This window comes from Ursus arctos, unplaced genomic scaffold (genome assembly GCF_023065955.2).
Source record: "Ursus arctos isolate Adak ecotype North America unplaced genomic scaffold, UrsArc2.0 scaffold_9, whole genome shotgun sequence".
NCBI classification, from domain to species: Eukaryota; Metazoa; Chordata; class Mammalia; order Carnivora; family Ursidae; genus Ursus; species Ursus arctos.
Genome location: NW_026623111.1, coordinates 78,573,333 through 78,588,873, shown reverse-complemented (window position 1 = coordinate 78,588,873; position 15,541 = coordinate 78,573,333). Strand labels below are relative to the sequence as shown.

The 15,541-nt window shown below is 41.6% G+C and overlaps 1 pseudogene; it reads left to right on the top strand.

Annotated features, from left to right (window-relative positions):
• Nucleotides 1-402: 402 nt before the first annotated feature.
• LOC113263060 (all-trans-retinol dehydrogenase [NAD(+)] ADH7-like) lies at nucleotides 403-8,435 on the top strand (annotated as a pseudogene).
• The last annotated feature ends 7,106 nt before the right edge of the window (nucleotides 8,436-15,541 follow it).

Sequence of the window (15,541 nt, the reverse complement as noted above, 5' to 3'; positions counted from 1 at the left end):
TCTTAAAAAAAGAAAGAAAGAAGAAAGAAGAAGGAAAGAAAGAATGAAGGAAGAAAGAAAGAAAGAGAAAGAAAGAAAGAAAGAAAGAAAGAAAGAAAGAAAGAAAGAAAGAAAGAAAGAAAGAATTTCCAGTGATGAACTCAGTAACGTCAAGGCAGCACTTTCCAGTTGTAGGTAACAGTGTGGTGTGTAATGTACGATACAGCATAGGAGCCACATAATCTTGACATAAAGGTAGCCATGCAGGAGTGTGCTCCGCACGAGGATGCATACACATATGTATCTGTCTCAAGTTGCTTTAGTCGTCAGGGTAGCTCACCAAAGGAAGCGTTCTCTCTACGCTGGGGATTATTTTTTCTCTTTTTTAAATGAACACTTTCTTTTTCATTCAAAAAGTGAAAGATGGTTGTTCAGCTTGCTAAGGCGGCCGTTACAAAGTACACAGACTGGACGCCTAAACAACAGAAATGGATTTTCCCACAGTCTGGCAGCCGGAAGTCTGCGGTCAAGGTTGGCAAGGTTGGCTTTCTGAAGCCTCTCTCTTTGGCTTTACTTGAGCTCCCGGCTCAGTGGGGAGCCTGTTTCTCCCTGCCCCTACTCTCCCACCCCCACGTTTGTGCTTTCTCTCTCTCTCAAATAAATAAATAAAATCTTTAAAAAGATAAGGAGAGTAGTTAGTACACAGACATGTACTGAGAGAAGACCACGTGAAAACGGAAAAAGAGCCATGTAGCTGTCTGAAAGAACTCTCTAGCAGAGTTGCATTAGCTGAAAAGATGAGGAATAACTCATTTCGCATGTGAACAAATTAATTAAAATATTTTATAGGATTCCTCAGCAGATTTGGGGAGAAAAATCAAGAAGAGTTTCCCTTTCTCTCACCCCCTCTCTCTTAATCTCTCTCTCTCTTATCCTTTAAAACACAAACTACTAGTCTGCTTTATTAAAACTTTGTTGAGTTTTTATTGACACAGTGTCTGATAAAAAGAAATGGTTAGTAATCATAACTAAGGACTTCTTTCAAAATCTTTTGAGAATCAGAATTGTGATTACTTGTCACAAACAGTGAGGAGCTCATTTGTGCCTGGAGAACTGACAACTTCCTGGAGTGTCCCCCACCCCTCCCTCCTTTAGACAGAGCCTAACCGTTGGTTTCAGCAGCAGGTTGCTAAGTAGGTGTTGCGGTCAGTTTTTCTTTAACCTTCTCCTGAACATTATAGTAACCTGAGCATTGTAGTAACTACAGCTTTGCTCCTCGCTTACCTTCTTCCACACCTTCCCTCTACCTTTGATTAAGAGAATCCTAGGAGGGCCTCGCTGTAAGAATCTACTTTGTGCTGGCCACATGGTAACATCTGCATCCTGGCTCTGTCACAAGAGCACCGATTTACTACAGAAGGGCACTGAAATTCGTAGTAGGGCCAGAGGCAGCAATAACGTAAATCCCTTGAGGACAGGGATCATGTCTAATGGTTCTATATGAGGCTTACATTCTTTCACGAGTCAACAGTATTATATTAGGTAATCATACTTAACAATTATAATCTTTTCAAGAGCAAATTAAATAGCCTTCCAACTGTAAAATGCCCAGTTTGCCAGTTGGTGCGAGGTTCTTGTCTTTGAACACAGAATTTGGCCACAGCAATCTGTCACACTGATGACCGTGGTAAAAGGGGCAATGGTATCTAAGTTTCCAGTGACGGTGGAACACAAAGCAACTGGAAAGAACTGGAGAAGGAGTCAATACAGTGAAACTGGGCACGTGGATTTCAAGTCACAAAGTTGAGGAAAATAGGGTTTGATTATCCTATTAAAGGAAATAGTACAATCGGACATCATTAGAAAGAGCCTTAACACAATCAAGGAGGATAAAAGGATCCAAGGGGAACAGATCGTACTGAGTGAATTTGATTTGGCAAAATCTCAGCCTCCAGCAGGAAAACCCTATGGCGCTTATAAACTTTAGAATATTTTAAGAATTCCTTGCATGTGTCATAGATTCAATTAACATTTGTTTATTTCATATTTTTATTTCATATTTTAATGTTAATGACTGAGAACTTATATCATGATGCTTTCCCTCCATGTGACAAAGTCATCCCCCTCTTTCTGCCTCCATGCAGAGAATGCAATGCTTTCTCAACCCGGATGGCAACTCTTGCATTAGGAGTAAGCAGGTTTCAGTCAATTTTGTTCTAATGCCATTTAAACTGTTCCTGTGCTCACTCTTGAACTGAATTAACTAATATGTGTCTTTGATGTATTAGATAGCATTACTGGTCATGGAGCCCTGCTGATGGTCCTACCAGATACATGTGCAAGGGCAAACCAGTCTGTCACTACATGAACACAAGCGTGTTTACTGAGTATACCCTGGTGGATGAATCTTCTGTTGTTAAGACTGATGATGCAACTCCTAAGAGTCTATTTAATGGATGTGGATTTTCCACTGGATATGGGAGTGCTATTAAAATGAGCAAGGTAGGGATACTCAGGTGGCTCAGTTGGCTAAGTACCTGCCTTTGGCTGGGGCCTGTGATCTCAGGGTCCTAGGATCGAGCCCCATGTTAGGCTCCCTGCTTGGTGGGGAGCCTGCTTCTCCCTCTCCTTCTGCCTGCTGCTCCCCCTGCTTGTACTCTCTCTTTCTTTCAAATAAATAGATAAAATCTTAAAAAAAAAAAAAAAAGAACAAGGTAAGAAGCAGGATGGGCATTTCTTCCTTTTTCAAAAAATTCTTTTTAAGTGGTTTTCTTAGAATCCTGGAAATTTTTGAATAAAAAAAAGTTTTGAGAGCATATTTCACAGGCAGGCTGTTTCTACACACTGCCAAATCAACCAGAAGAAAAAATGAAAACTTCAGATTAGAAATTTTACTTCTAAATAACTGGAAATGAAACTTCTAGATTTAATTTTGTTCCCTCTACATTTCCTTCAGGAAATTTTAGGCTTGAAAATTTAGATCTAAAATTCATCTTTCTTTGTTCACAAAATAAATATCGATGCTGGTGTGTTAGTTGGCTAGATGTCCTAGCAAAGTACCACAGACTGTGCGGCTCAAACAGAAATGTAGCGTCTCACATTCTGGAGAGCAGAAGCCACACCTCAGGGGCGCCTGGGAGGCACAGCGGTTAAGCGTCTGCCTTCAGCTCAGGGCGTGATCCCGGCGTTATGGGATCAAAGTCCCACGTCGGGCTCCTCCACTAGGAGCCTGCTTCTTCCTCTCCCGCTCCCCCTGCTTGTGTTCCCTCTCTCGCTGGCTGTCTCTATCCTGTCGAATAAATAAACAAAATCTTTAAAAAAAAAAAAAAAAAAAAAGAAGCCGCACATCAGGGGGTTAGCAACACTGGTTCCTTCTGGGCGGTATGAGGGAAGGACCTGTTCCCAGGGCTCTCCATGGCTGCCTTCTGCTGACATCCCTTTCACGTCATCTTTTCTTTATGCCAGTCCCTGCATCCTCATTTCCCCTTTGTCACCAGTCATATTGGATTAGGGCCTACCCTAATAACCTCATTTTAACTTGACTACCTCTGGGAAGAACCTGTCTCCAAATAAGATCACATTCTGAGGTACTGGGGGTTAAGACTTCAACATGTGAATTTGAAGAGGGGACACAATTCGACCCATTCTAGCTGGTATATAACATGAAAACATGAATGAGTTTTTAAGAATGATTATTCGGACTCAATTTATGTTACTCTTATTGAGTCAAAGAAGTAAATAGAATAACATACAATTCTTAGATAGTAGAGCCATTCCCACAAGCAATCTCCACATTGTAGTGGTCTCGTCCAAATGCAAAGTCTTAAAAAATGTATCTATGTATTAGTTGATTTCAGATTTATAACTCAAACTCTCTGCTAAGTCTTTTATCCAGCTCCCTGTCTGACATCTCCAGTTAGATGTCTCACAAGTATCTCAAACTGAATACACATAAAACTGAATTCTTTTTTTAAAAAAAGATTTTATTTATTTATTCGACAGAGATAGAGACAGCCAGCGAGAGAGGGAACACAAGCAGGGGGAGTGGGAGAGGAAGAAGCAGGCTCCTAGCGGAGGAGCCTGATGTGGGGCTCGATCCCAGAACGCCGGGATCACGCCCTGAGCCGAAGGCAGACGCTCAACCATTGTGCCACCCAGGCGCCCCAATAAAACTGAATTCTTAACCTTCTTCCTCGCTGCCCCCAACCATATTTATGCCACTTCACTTTTCTTTATCCTTGATCTTCCCTCTCTATCACCTTATACCTAATCTAGCCCCAAGTCCTGTTAACTTTACCTGCAGGCTATGTTTCAAATCTGTCCATTTTCTTCAACTCACCACCATCACCACATCTTGACTGGAATGATACAGTGGCCTCCCTTCTGTTGTCCTCATTACTCTTCTTGACCATCTCCAAGAAGTTTCCATTTATCAGCCAGAGTAATTTTATAAAACATAAATTGGACTAATTGCCTTTTTCACCAAAAACCTTTCAGTAGCTTCTGTATCGGAACAATTTCATCCCTCCTATGACAAAATGGCCACACTTGTCTCTCTTGAGACCCTGAAGCCTGCTGAGCATAAAGGCATTTATGTGTGTTATTCGGATTGTCTGTGATTGGTTCTTTAACATCACTTCCAGTTCAAAGGTCATCTGTTCAGTCCAAGAAATTCTTGTTTCTCTGTCTACTCTACCTACGGAGAAACCTCTTCCCATTATTCAAGGGAACATGACTGCTTCATTAAAGTGTGTGTCCCAGATCTCAAACTCTCATTATAGCTTAGTCTTCCTCATTAAACTCTGAGCTCCAGGAAGCTACAGACCAAGTCTTCTTTATTCATTACAGTGCTTACCAAGGAGCCTGGACACAGAAATGGCTTAATAAATAGCACTTGGACAAAAACGAATGTATGAATGAATAAAAGAAGGGGATGTCAAATATGTGGAAAAGATATGAGAAAAGGTGAAGGGGCTTGTGGAAAATAGGCATGCAGGTGTGGAGGTCGATTTATCTTAGATACAGGGCCATGACAAGTCTGAGGTCTACGAGTCTATAACATTAGTGTGCATGCACATATGAGTGGCATATTTAGTCACCATTTGCTTATAGATTTCTTTGGAAAATCCTGGAGATGGAACATTCCTTCCAAAAGGTCTCCTTGAGGTTTTCCTTAAGAATTTTCTACCAAGACAGAGGTGAAAAAAGAGACATTGGATTTATTTTTACAACTCGTATTTATAATTTTTTTATTGTATAAGATGTACTGGTACCATATTAGTACTTGGCTAATAGACTATTAATCAAGACAATCTCCACTCTGAGGTATAATTTTTTTTCCTGGAAGCTGTATCTTAAGGCAAATCACTTGAATGAACATACGATCTTGCTTTTGCTTATTTGAAAATAGGTCACACTTAAAATATGAGCGTATGGGGGGGGCGTCTCCAAACCCCCCTTTGTTTCAATGATTCACTGGAAGGATTTATGAAAAGTGCTTATCTTCATGTTTCCAGTTATTACAGCAAAAGGATATAGATTAAAAGTGGCAAACAAAAAAGGCGCATAGGGCAGAGTCCCGGCAAGAGCAGGTACAAACTTCCGGTTGTCCTCTCTCAGTGATATCACAAGGACAGAGCTTAAGTTTCCCAGCAACAATGTGTGTCAGCCAGGGAAGTTCACCTAAGTCTTGAGGTCCATGATTTCTACTGGGGACAGAGGCAGGCAGCACCCCTGTGACCAACCTCAGCTACTCAGACCCCAGTACCACCAGAAGTCAAGTTGATGGCTTGAAAATAGGCATTCACCATACATCATTATTAGCATAAACTGTCTAGCATGTCCTAAGGTGTCAGATATACAAAGATACTCACATAAGACAGGATAATCTAAGGACTCGAAAGTTATCTTCAGGAGCCTATCAAGGGTCAGTCTTAACACTTCTGGAATATGGGGCACCTGGGTGGCTGAGTCAGTTAAGCATCTGCCTTTGGCTCAGGTCATGAGCCCAGGGTTCTGGGATCAAGCCCCAAGTCGGGCTCCCTACTCAGAAGGGAATCTGCTTCTCCCTCTCCCTCTGCCTGCTGCTCCCTCTTCTTGTACTCTCTCTCTGTGTCAAATAAATGGACAAAACCTTAAAAAAAAAAACACACACAGATTTTTATTAAAGAACAATAAGGAGGGGCGCCTGGGTGGCTGTCGTTAAGCATCTGCCTTCGGCTCAGGGCGTGATCCCAGAGTCCTGGGATCGAGCCCTGCGTCGGGCTCCCTCCTCCGCTGGGAGCCTGCTTCTTCCTCTCCCACTCCCCCTGCTTGTGTTCCCTCTCTTGCTGGCTGTCTCTCTCTCTCTCTGTCAAATGAATAAATAAAATCTTAAAAAAAAAGAAAGAAAAAAAGAAAGAACAAAAAGGGGATGGGAACAGTGAAGAAAAATAATGGTAAAAAGTGAAACTAATTATATTTTTTAATTACCTATATTTGGTATTTTTATTTTAGACTATGGTATTCTTCTGCAATAATGATATGGATAATTTCCTATAGACATTAATCTCTAATTACCATTCCTTTGAACAGGAAGGTTAGAAAAGAGAGAGGGTTGTTGGTTTGTTGTTTGTTCTTTTGTTTGGTGGGGTTATTGTTTTCAGATGGAAGGCACAGTTAGCAGACTAGGGCCATGATCCACTTAGAGGCTCAGAGGCAGGTAACAGCAGGGGCAAGAAACTATCACTTTACAGATGGGCAGCTGAGACCTAGAGAGAAATGTTGAGTGGTACAGCTTTGTGATTAGAATGATCCCACTTCAGGGCCACCTTAGTAAGTCAAACACTTACTAGAGATAAAGCTGAATGAAGCTCAGAAGGCAGATAGAATTATAAGCTTTCGTACCTAAATCTAGAACCTGAAATTCAACCACCGACAAAAGGTTCCATCTCAAATCTGGACATTTATAAAGCTAGTACATAAACTGGAAGGAAAGGCAGAGAATACCCAGTTTAGTTTCTGGTACAAAATGCTCCCCATTAAGGAATCCATCAAGAAAATTTATTGAATGAATGAATGAATGAATGAATGAATAAATAATACCCGAGAGAATGACGGCACTGGTTTCAAAGCTTCAAATTCAGGAACTGAACTGAGGGATTAGGATGCCATAACTGAAATTAAAACCCATGGGCAGTAGGTGTAATGTATCTGCAGTTCTCTGTAAATCTCTGCTTATAGATGGAGACATTTCAAAACACATGCACACACATATATACACAAGGTATTCCTTCAGGTAATTCCTTCAAGGAAGGACAAAACCAGAGAATCAGGGGGTATTAAACAGGCCCTGTTCACCCATAAACCTCTGCATTAAGGGAAGGAAGGAAGGAAGGAAGGAAGGAAGGAAGGAAGGAAGGAAGGAAGGAAGAAGGAAAGAGGGAGGGAAGGAAAGAGGAAGGGCAGGAGGAAGGGGGGGAGGAAGGGAAGGAGGGAATAGGGAGAAGCTACCACAGTAAGTGTCATACCCATTCCGTGAGTTTCCCTGTGTTCAGGTCTCCCTGCTACCAGACGTGAAACAGGATTAGGACTCTTCTAGCAAGAAAACTACTTCTGGCTAGAACCTTCCTTAATATAGCACAGAGTAAAAATCCCAAAATTGATCTAACTACATTTCCTCCTAGAGCTACATACACATGGATCACTTAACTGCAACATGGAGGTTTGACTTTGATGAAAAACCAATTTATTTACAAATGAGTCTGAGTCATGGTTATTAAAAAAATGTTAGTCAGACCAAACAGATTTAGGATAGCTCTGTGGAGAAGAGATAATAGAGATCTTGCCACTTATTTCATCCCACTATGAGGCAAGATGAGGTTGTGGGTGGTGGCCGGGAAAGCTACAGAAACTTCCACAACAAAGGCTTGAATAATGTAACGTTTTATAAAGCACTTTCAATTATCTGGCAAATACTGTTTTTGTTCCTTTTCTGTTCTCAGACCTTCTGCTGTTTCCAATCCTCTTTGCAATATTACCATCAGAACAAGTCATCCAATCCTGATATCATACAGATCCTCTGAATTTTGTGTTCTTGATACTGGAGACATTTTGCAGGTTTAGTTTTTTGAGCCTACTTCTAGCATTTACAGGAACTTTTCCTTCCACAGGTCACCCTGTGGTGTAACTTTTGCTGTCTTTGGCCTGGGAGGGGCAGCCTTTCGGTCATCATGGGCTATAAGCTGGCTGGGGCACCCGGGTTTCTTGGGATTGACCTGGACAAAGACAAATTTGAGAAGGCCATGGCTGTGGGAGCCACCAAGTGCATCAACCCCTGGGGCTGTACGAAGCCCATGGGGGAGGTACTTTCAGAAATGACAGGCAACACCGTGGCCTACAGTTCTGAAGTCACTGGGCATCTTGAAAGGGTGATAAGAGCCAAGATAGGGGAGCCATACAACACCCAAGTTCTTTGATCACACAAGGCAAAACTCACTTTCTATAGCTCTGTTAATAACCAACTATGGAAACACCTGCTATGTCCAAACTAGTAACCATGAAGCAGTTTTATTAAAAAGTCAAAACCTTACGAGCGGGTCTCCTAACCTTAAGCATCACATCACACCACTGTCATGTGACCAGAGTGTAAGGCAGTCAAACAACTAGACAAATGTTTGTGTCATCTTTCTTGTATACGTGGATTTCTTGGCAAAGGTGATTCCGTCTCTTACACCTCAAGCCAAATATCACAACATGACCCTCTGAGGAGAGATAAGGAGATCCATGGGGAAAGGGACTTTTCCAAATTTGGCATTCTCTTCCCCAAAATCCATCCAACCGCGCTCTTAACACCTGAGTTTTGTTTTCCCAAATGTGAATCGCTTTAGAAGAGAAGCCTTCAACTTTGTAAAATGTGCCTCCATTGTAGCAGCCAGCAGCACCAGGTCCCCATTTAGATTTGAGAAGCGGGTCCCGGGGTATATTGTTACGGTCTACTGATTTCTAGATGGTACTTTGAAGAACACTGGTCTTTGAAAAATGCCCACATCCACTGCTACAATCTAGCAACCACTGAAAAACTATTCATAGAAAACCAGTTGGGCAAATGGCCACAAAATGTGGGGCTAGTCTCCAAGATGCCACCAAAAAAAGAAACTCCTTTGTCTCCCATGTTAGTATTTTATTTTCATAACTTTTAAAAAAAGATTAGGTCAATTGATTTAGTATAGTTAATTCAATTTAGTTGAGTTTAAATGGCTTTTCAGGGCTTATCTGATATTAATCTACATGATATTAATCTAAAAATAGCACAGGAATTTTCTCTTGAGTTTTGGTCCATGGTACACAGAAATGCCATGAACACCGACCACAATAATTTCTGCTTTCTATCTTGAAGAGCAAATGTAAGAAAACGTTAAATTAAGACTAGAGTTATATTGTGAGTTTTTTTTAAGCAAGCAGAAAACGAAAGGCATGTGGACCAAATTCAGCATCATGACTTGGAAACTGAATTATCTGCTGAGACCACAATAATATGTAGGGCATTTCAGGGCCCATGAAATATTATGAAATGAAGAAACAAATAATCTCCTTAATTTAAACTCAGATTGATGCCCTTGCATCCTGCTGTGGAACCAGCATGATGGAAGGTAATCTTCCATGAGCCAACATGCTCACGCATGACCTTGTGCTGCTCCTCACTGGACACACATGGATGGGATTTTTTTTTTTTAAGATATTGTTTATTTATTTGACAGAGAGAGAGACAGCCAGTGAGAGAGGGAACACAAGCAGGGGAATGGGAGAGGGAAAAGTGGGCTCCCAGTGGAGCAGGGAGCCTGATGCAGGGCTCGATCCCAGGACCCCCGGATCACGCCCTGAGCTGAAGGCAGACACTTAACGACTGAGCCACCCAGGCGCCCCAGTGGATGGGAGTTTTTAGGGGTAATGACAACAGAGCCACCGACCTGAGAGTGGTGTCTTTAACCTTGGAGCTTCAACAAGTAAGAGATGCCAATTGTCTCATCATAACCCCCTTTACATAAGCCTACTTACTTCCAAGGACAGATATAAAATGAGATCATGACCACAATGATAACAAAAAATAATGACCCACCCCTGACCCGATTTAGGGCTTTTAGCTGGCACACGTTTAATATCAGCATTCACAACTCAGGTTCCTCAAAGGCCTGAATTAGAAGCACCAACACTGTCTCTATTGGAAAGATTTTATGGGACAAGAAGTTCTAATTGATTGTTCTCAATATATACAAGAACATGTATGAAAAATAGAAAGTATCCAAATCACAACAGCATCAGAAAAAAATTCTGGACCCTAAGCCAAAATATACAAAAAGGGCGTGTTACATTCTATGCGGACAATTGAGATTTGCGCTGAAATGCGCGACATAGGCAATGGCCAATTCTCAGTCCTGGTCTTATATGAACTATGAGCAGGATTTGATATAGCTGGTGGCTCCCTTTTTCTCAAATAACTCTGTTCACTTGGCTTCTAGATATTACTTTGTTCTTCTTCTTCTTGTTGCTCTTCTCTTTTTTTATTCTCCTGTCTCACTGGTCACTCCTTCCAGGAATCCATGCTGGATCCTCCACATCCCCAGACATCTAACTTTGGGGTATCCTAGGGCTCAGTCCTCACACTTCCTCTTCTTTCCTTATATTTACTTCCAAGGTGATCTCCTCTGGTCTCATGGCTTTAAATACGGTGTTTATAACACCTAATGTTATATCTTCAGCCGAGCCCTCCACCTGAGCTACAGACTCGTATATCCAATTACCTCCTCGACCCCCACTTGGATATTTGATAGACATGCAAACTTAACTTGCCCCAGACCGCGCCTGATTCCACCACCTCTGCCCTAGGCCCCAACCTACTCTTCCCAGTCTTCCCAACTCAATAAATGATAGCTCCCTCATTCCCATTGGTCAGGCCCCAAACCTTGGATCATGCTCTTTCTCTCAAATAGTGAATACTTCAGCAAGTCCTATTGGCTCTATCTTCAAAGTATACCCAGGGTCTGATCATCTCTCACCAGCACCATCACTTGTCCAAGCCACTATCATCTCCTTCCTGCATTATAGTAACTTCTTCAATGGCCTCTCCGCTTTTGCCCTTTGCCCCCATAGAGAATATTCCCCTCAGAGCAGCCAGAGTGAGACTGTTAGAAACGGAAGTCAGATCAAGACATGCCTCTCTCAAAACCCTCTAATGGCTTCCTTTTTCACTCAGAATAAAATTCCAAAATATGCAATGGCCCAAAGGCCCCACGTGATCTGGCCCTCTGACCCCAGGTGCTCCTTTCTTCTGTCCTCACACTGCTCAGCCGCACTAGCCTCCTCACTGTTCTCAAGGGCCAACACTCTACCTCGGTGGCCTTTGCAGTTACTCTGCCCTCTCCCTGAAATATTCTTTCCCAAGATTTCTGGCTAGCTCATTTCCTTTACATTTTTGCTGAAATGTCACTTTATCACGCAGCCCTTCCGTGAGCCTAAAGTAGCATTCCTTCCCTCCCTCACCACCCTCCTTCCCTGGCACTCCCTACTGCCTTCACTCTGTTTTTCGCCTTTGTGCTTATCACAGATTACTTGTTTATTCAGTTCTTGGCACTAAAAGGAGAGGATTCTCATGCTTCATGCGAGCAGGGACTTGGTATGTTTCGTCTCTGCTATACTCACAGCCCTGAAATGGTGCCTGCTACTCAGTCCGTACTCAGCAGATATGTATTGAATAACTGGAGTTTACTTCTAATATTCCTGAATAATCCATAATCTCCCCACATCATACCCTCAGTCAAAGTGAGGAGGCTCAACTTACATCGCATTGTTTATTACTTAATTCAAGTCTTATTTCCTCTAAGGAGTCTCCTCTGAGAAACCCCATCCTTAGCAACCAGCCCCTCATTCTCGTAACCCAATTACTGTGGAAAGAAAACAAGCTTTGGCCTCACATCGACCACGAGGTCACAGGTGATCCTGACAAAAGCTATACCAGCAGAGTGCTGAGTGGGCTCCAGGAGAACAGGAAGATGGGAAATGGAACCACAAACAATGAACTAGAAACAGTTCTTTCGGTAAAGACAGTGTTATGTAAAAGGAACACATCCAGGGCAACAAAAAGAAGTTGCGGGCATCAAGAAAGGGTTTTTTTGTGGGTGTTTTTGCCTTTGTTTCTTAAGACAGGGAAATACAGCTTATGTGTGTGCTTTTGATAATAGTTCCATTATGGGGAAAAGGTCATAATGCAGGAGAGAAAAGGGATAAATATAAGATAAGACATAAAGATCATTTGGTGAAATCTAGAGAAAATGTGTGCTAATTTATAGGTTGGGAAAGTAGAGATAATGTTCCAAAACTAGCGACTGATTTCCTGGCAAAGAAATTTGACCTGGACCAGTTGATTACCTATGTTTTACTTTTTAAAGTAAACTCAGTAAAGAATTTGAGGTCTCTGTTTGTCTAGTGATCTTGGTTCCTCCGCACAGGCTACTTTTAAAAAATTTCATATTTATGAATGTACCCATTTCCTTCATATTTTATTTCTGATTATTTAATCTAGCAAGATTGATATCGCTGATTACTTCGTAGACTTAGTATATCCCTGTCCTGTATTAACCCCTTTTTTTTTCCGCTGTCAAAGTCATTGTTTATTACACAAAAAAAGGAGCATGCAACATTGGCATGTCAAGAATAATGAGTATTTCACTCACTCACAATAAGCAAGAAGGTTCGGCAGACCTGCTGCACTGATCTGGTGTGAGATCATTGCGTTGATGACTTTTTTCAGGTTGTGATCCCCAGACAGCGCCGGCAATTATTTGGAACAGCTGGCTGCGATTGTGAATCTATTTATAAAACCGTCCTCTTCCACAAAGCTGGGATCTTTTTTTATTTTCTTTTTGAGTGGATTTCATCTTGCCTATTTTTTATCTCATCATAAAGATGCTCATTTCTTCAAGTAATGCCACAAAAACTTACTTTACAGTTTTCAAAGTGCTTTTTATCAAATATACTTTGGATCCTTTTATTATTGTGGTTGTTGTTACCATTTCTGGTTGAAGAAACTAAGACCATGAGCGGCAAGTAAATAACTTGCCAGACCCCGTAGGGGCAGCGCCAGGGTGCAGACTCAGTGCAAAGCCTGGGCTCTTCCCACCACTCCCGCGCTCCTTGGACAGAGCTGGCAAGCTCCGGGCCAATGTGGGTGTTCTTGGCACTCTTCTTGCTGCTTCTGAGGGTTGGGCAAGGGTCGAAGTAGGATACGAAGAATTCACACAAATGTCAACTGGGACATCCATCTCATGGGTCAGAGATCCTGTCTACGAGATGAACTAGATTTCCTTCACCGAGTCTAAATTTACTAAACAGCCACTACATGCCAAGCTTTGAGTTTCATCAGCAAAAGGAATTATATCTTAATCTGAGATCCAAATGCTCACTAATTTCTTCCCCTGCATGTTTTTTCGGCGTTGTCTCTAGTCTCTACATCTGGTCTAGCTTACCAGATCATTGCATCAGGAACATTCAAACTGTTTGTGTAAAAAAAAAAAAAAAAAAAAAAAAAAAGGTCCAACTGTCAGAATCACCCATACACATTTACCCAGTGAAGCAAAAGTAATAGCTTAATATAACCAGTTTGAAAATGAATTATAAATTATTGTCCAAAGAAACAAATTCCGCTTTCAGGAATTTTGCTTCAAATATCCCACCTTCTGCAGCGACTTCCAAATGCATGTTTATAAGCCTAAGCCCTTCGAGTTCCACCTACTTCCCGTAGAGCTCCACCTTGATGTCCCATTTGCATCAGCTTCGCCCCAAACAGTTCTTTCACCAGCGCATCCTATCTCAGCGAATAATGCCCCTTCTTCTGCTTTCACAGACTAGAAGCCACAGCGTCCCATTTGACTTCTTCTTCACTCCTGCCTAGCACGTACAAACTGAGGCTAAGACCCGACAGTGCCCGCTCCACTATGCCTTCCTCTCATTGCTCACGATCGTGACCTTAGCTCAGTCTAACCATCCATCCGGACAAGCTAACACAGCAGTGGGATAACAGGTCTCCTGCCTACCGCGTTTTAACGTAATAGTCAGGCCTTCGCTAAGCTGCTAAAACTCAGCTTGTCCCCAAATGCCAGTGCGTTAGCATAGTTCTGAAAGTCTTTACTACTGGACCACAACCTATTTTATTTACTAATGTACCCAGTCTTCCAACAACTAAGAACTTAGCAGCCACTCTTCTGCGGCATCTGTGCTAGGCTCTGGGGATACAGCGAGGGAGGAGGTCTTATCTACTTTTATGAGTCTGCTAGGCGTTCAGAAGTTTAAGCGCATTGGATTACCCTCCCTGTTCACACCTTTCTAGCCTTAAACATGCTTTCTCCCCAACCAGAAAAACTCATTTCCTTTTGCCAGCCTGTTGCAATTGTACTGATACCTCAAGAATCAGCTCAGATATCTTTATCAAAGACCCACAAGAAGAAAATTACTTGGTGAGGACTTCAGGCCCAGAGGATTTCCAATACAGAATTTCCCTGAAGATTCCTATAACAGATAGAAGGGCAATTGATTAAACTGTCATCTGGCAGGTATGGAAACAAATTACTAAAAGTGGTGATTTTACCTTTCAGCTTCTGAACCGTCTAGACGTTTTGAGTCAAGTGGCGGGAAGTCTGTGTTGTGTAATGGTGACGTGTAGCTCCCTTATCACACTTCCTTCCACTACGATCGTGGATCTGTTTCAAAAATATAAGCAGAAGTAGATTTGGTGAAGGTATATATTCCTTATAAAATAAATATTTAGAGGCTTCTTAGCCCCTGGGAATTAGCAGGGGGGCACGGGGTCAACGATATCAAAATTTCAAGTTTACATTTCCTGAGGCTGTAGTTATGCTTGGATTTTTACATTAAAATAGTTTTTAAAAGAGATTTAACCAGCTGCTGCCACTTAGAGCAGATTGGGGATATAAAGATAACTGTTTATATTTCCTAAAGTAATAGTCATTTTATGGGTGGTCTTTAACACATTGTAACCATATTTTTTTGGATTCAAATGGAAATTATTTATTTATTTATTTATTTATTTTTTAAGATTTTATTTATTTATTCAACAGAGAGAGAGACAGCCAGCAAGAGAGGGAACACAAGCAGGGGGAGTGGGAGAGGAAGAAGCAGGTTCATAGCGGAGGAGCCTGATGTGGGGCTCGATCCCGTAACACCGGGATCACGCCCTGAGCCGAAGGCAGACGTTTAACCGCTGTGCCACCCAGGCGCCCCTCAAATGGAAATTTTTTAAAAACACTTGTTATAAATTAACTTGAATTAGGTTTTCAAATCTGCTCATTGAATGGTACAAGTTCATCGGTGAGATTAGGAAAGAGATAGTGTCATTTAAGGGAAGAGCACATTTTTTAATGAATAACTTTAAGAATCATCATTATATAACGAGGTGAAACTGAATCATAATAAAGTGCACGAGGCTTTTTACCAGAATATATTAATATTTCAGAAATACGTCTTTTTATAATATTACTCAAATATAAAAGTGCAGCTAGAATCATACTGTAAT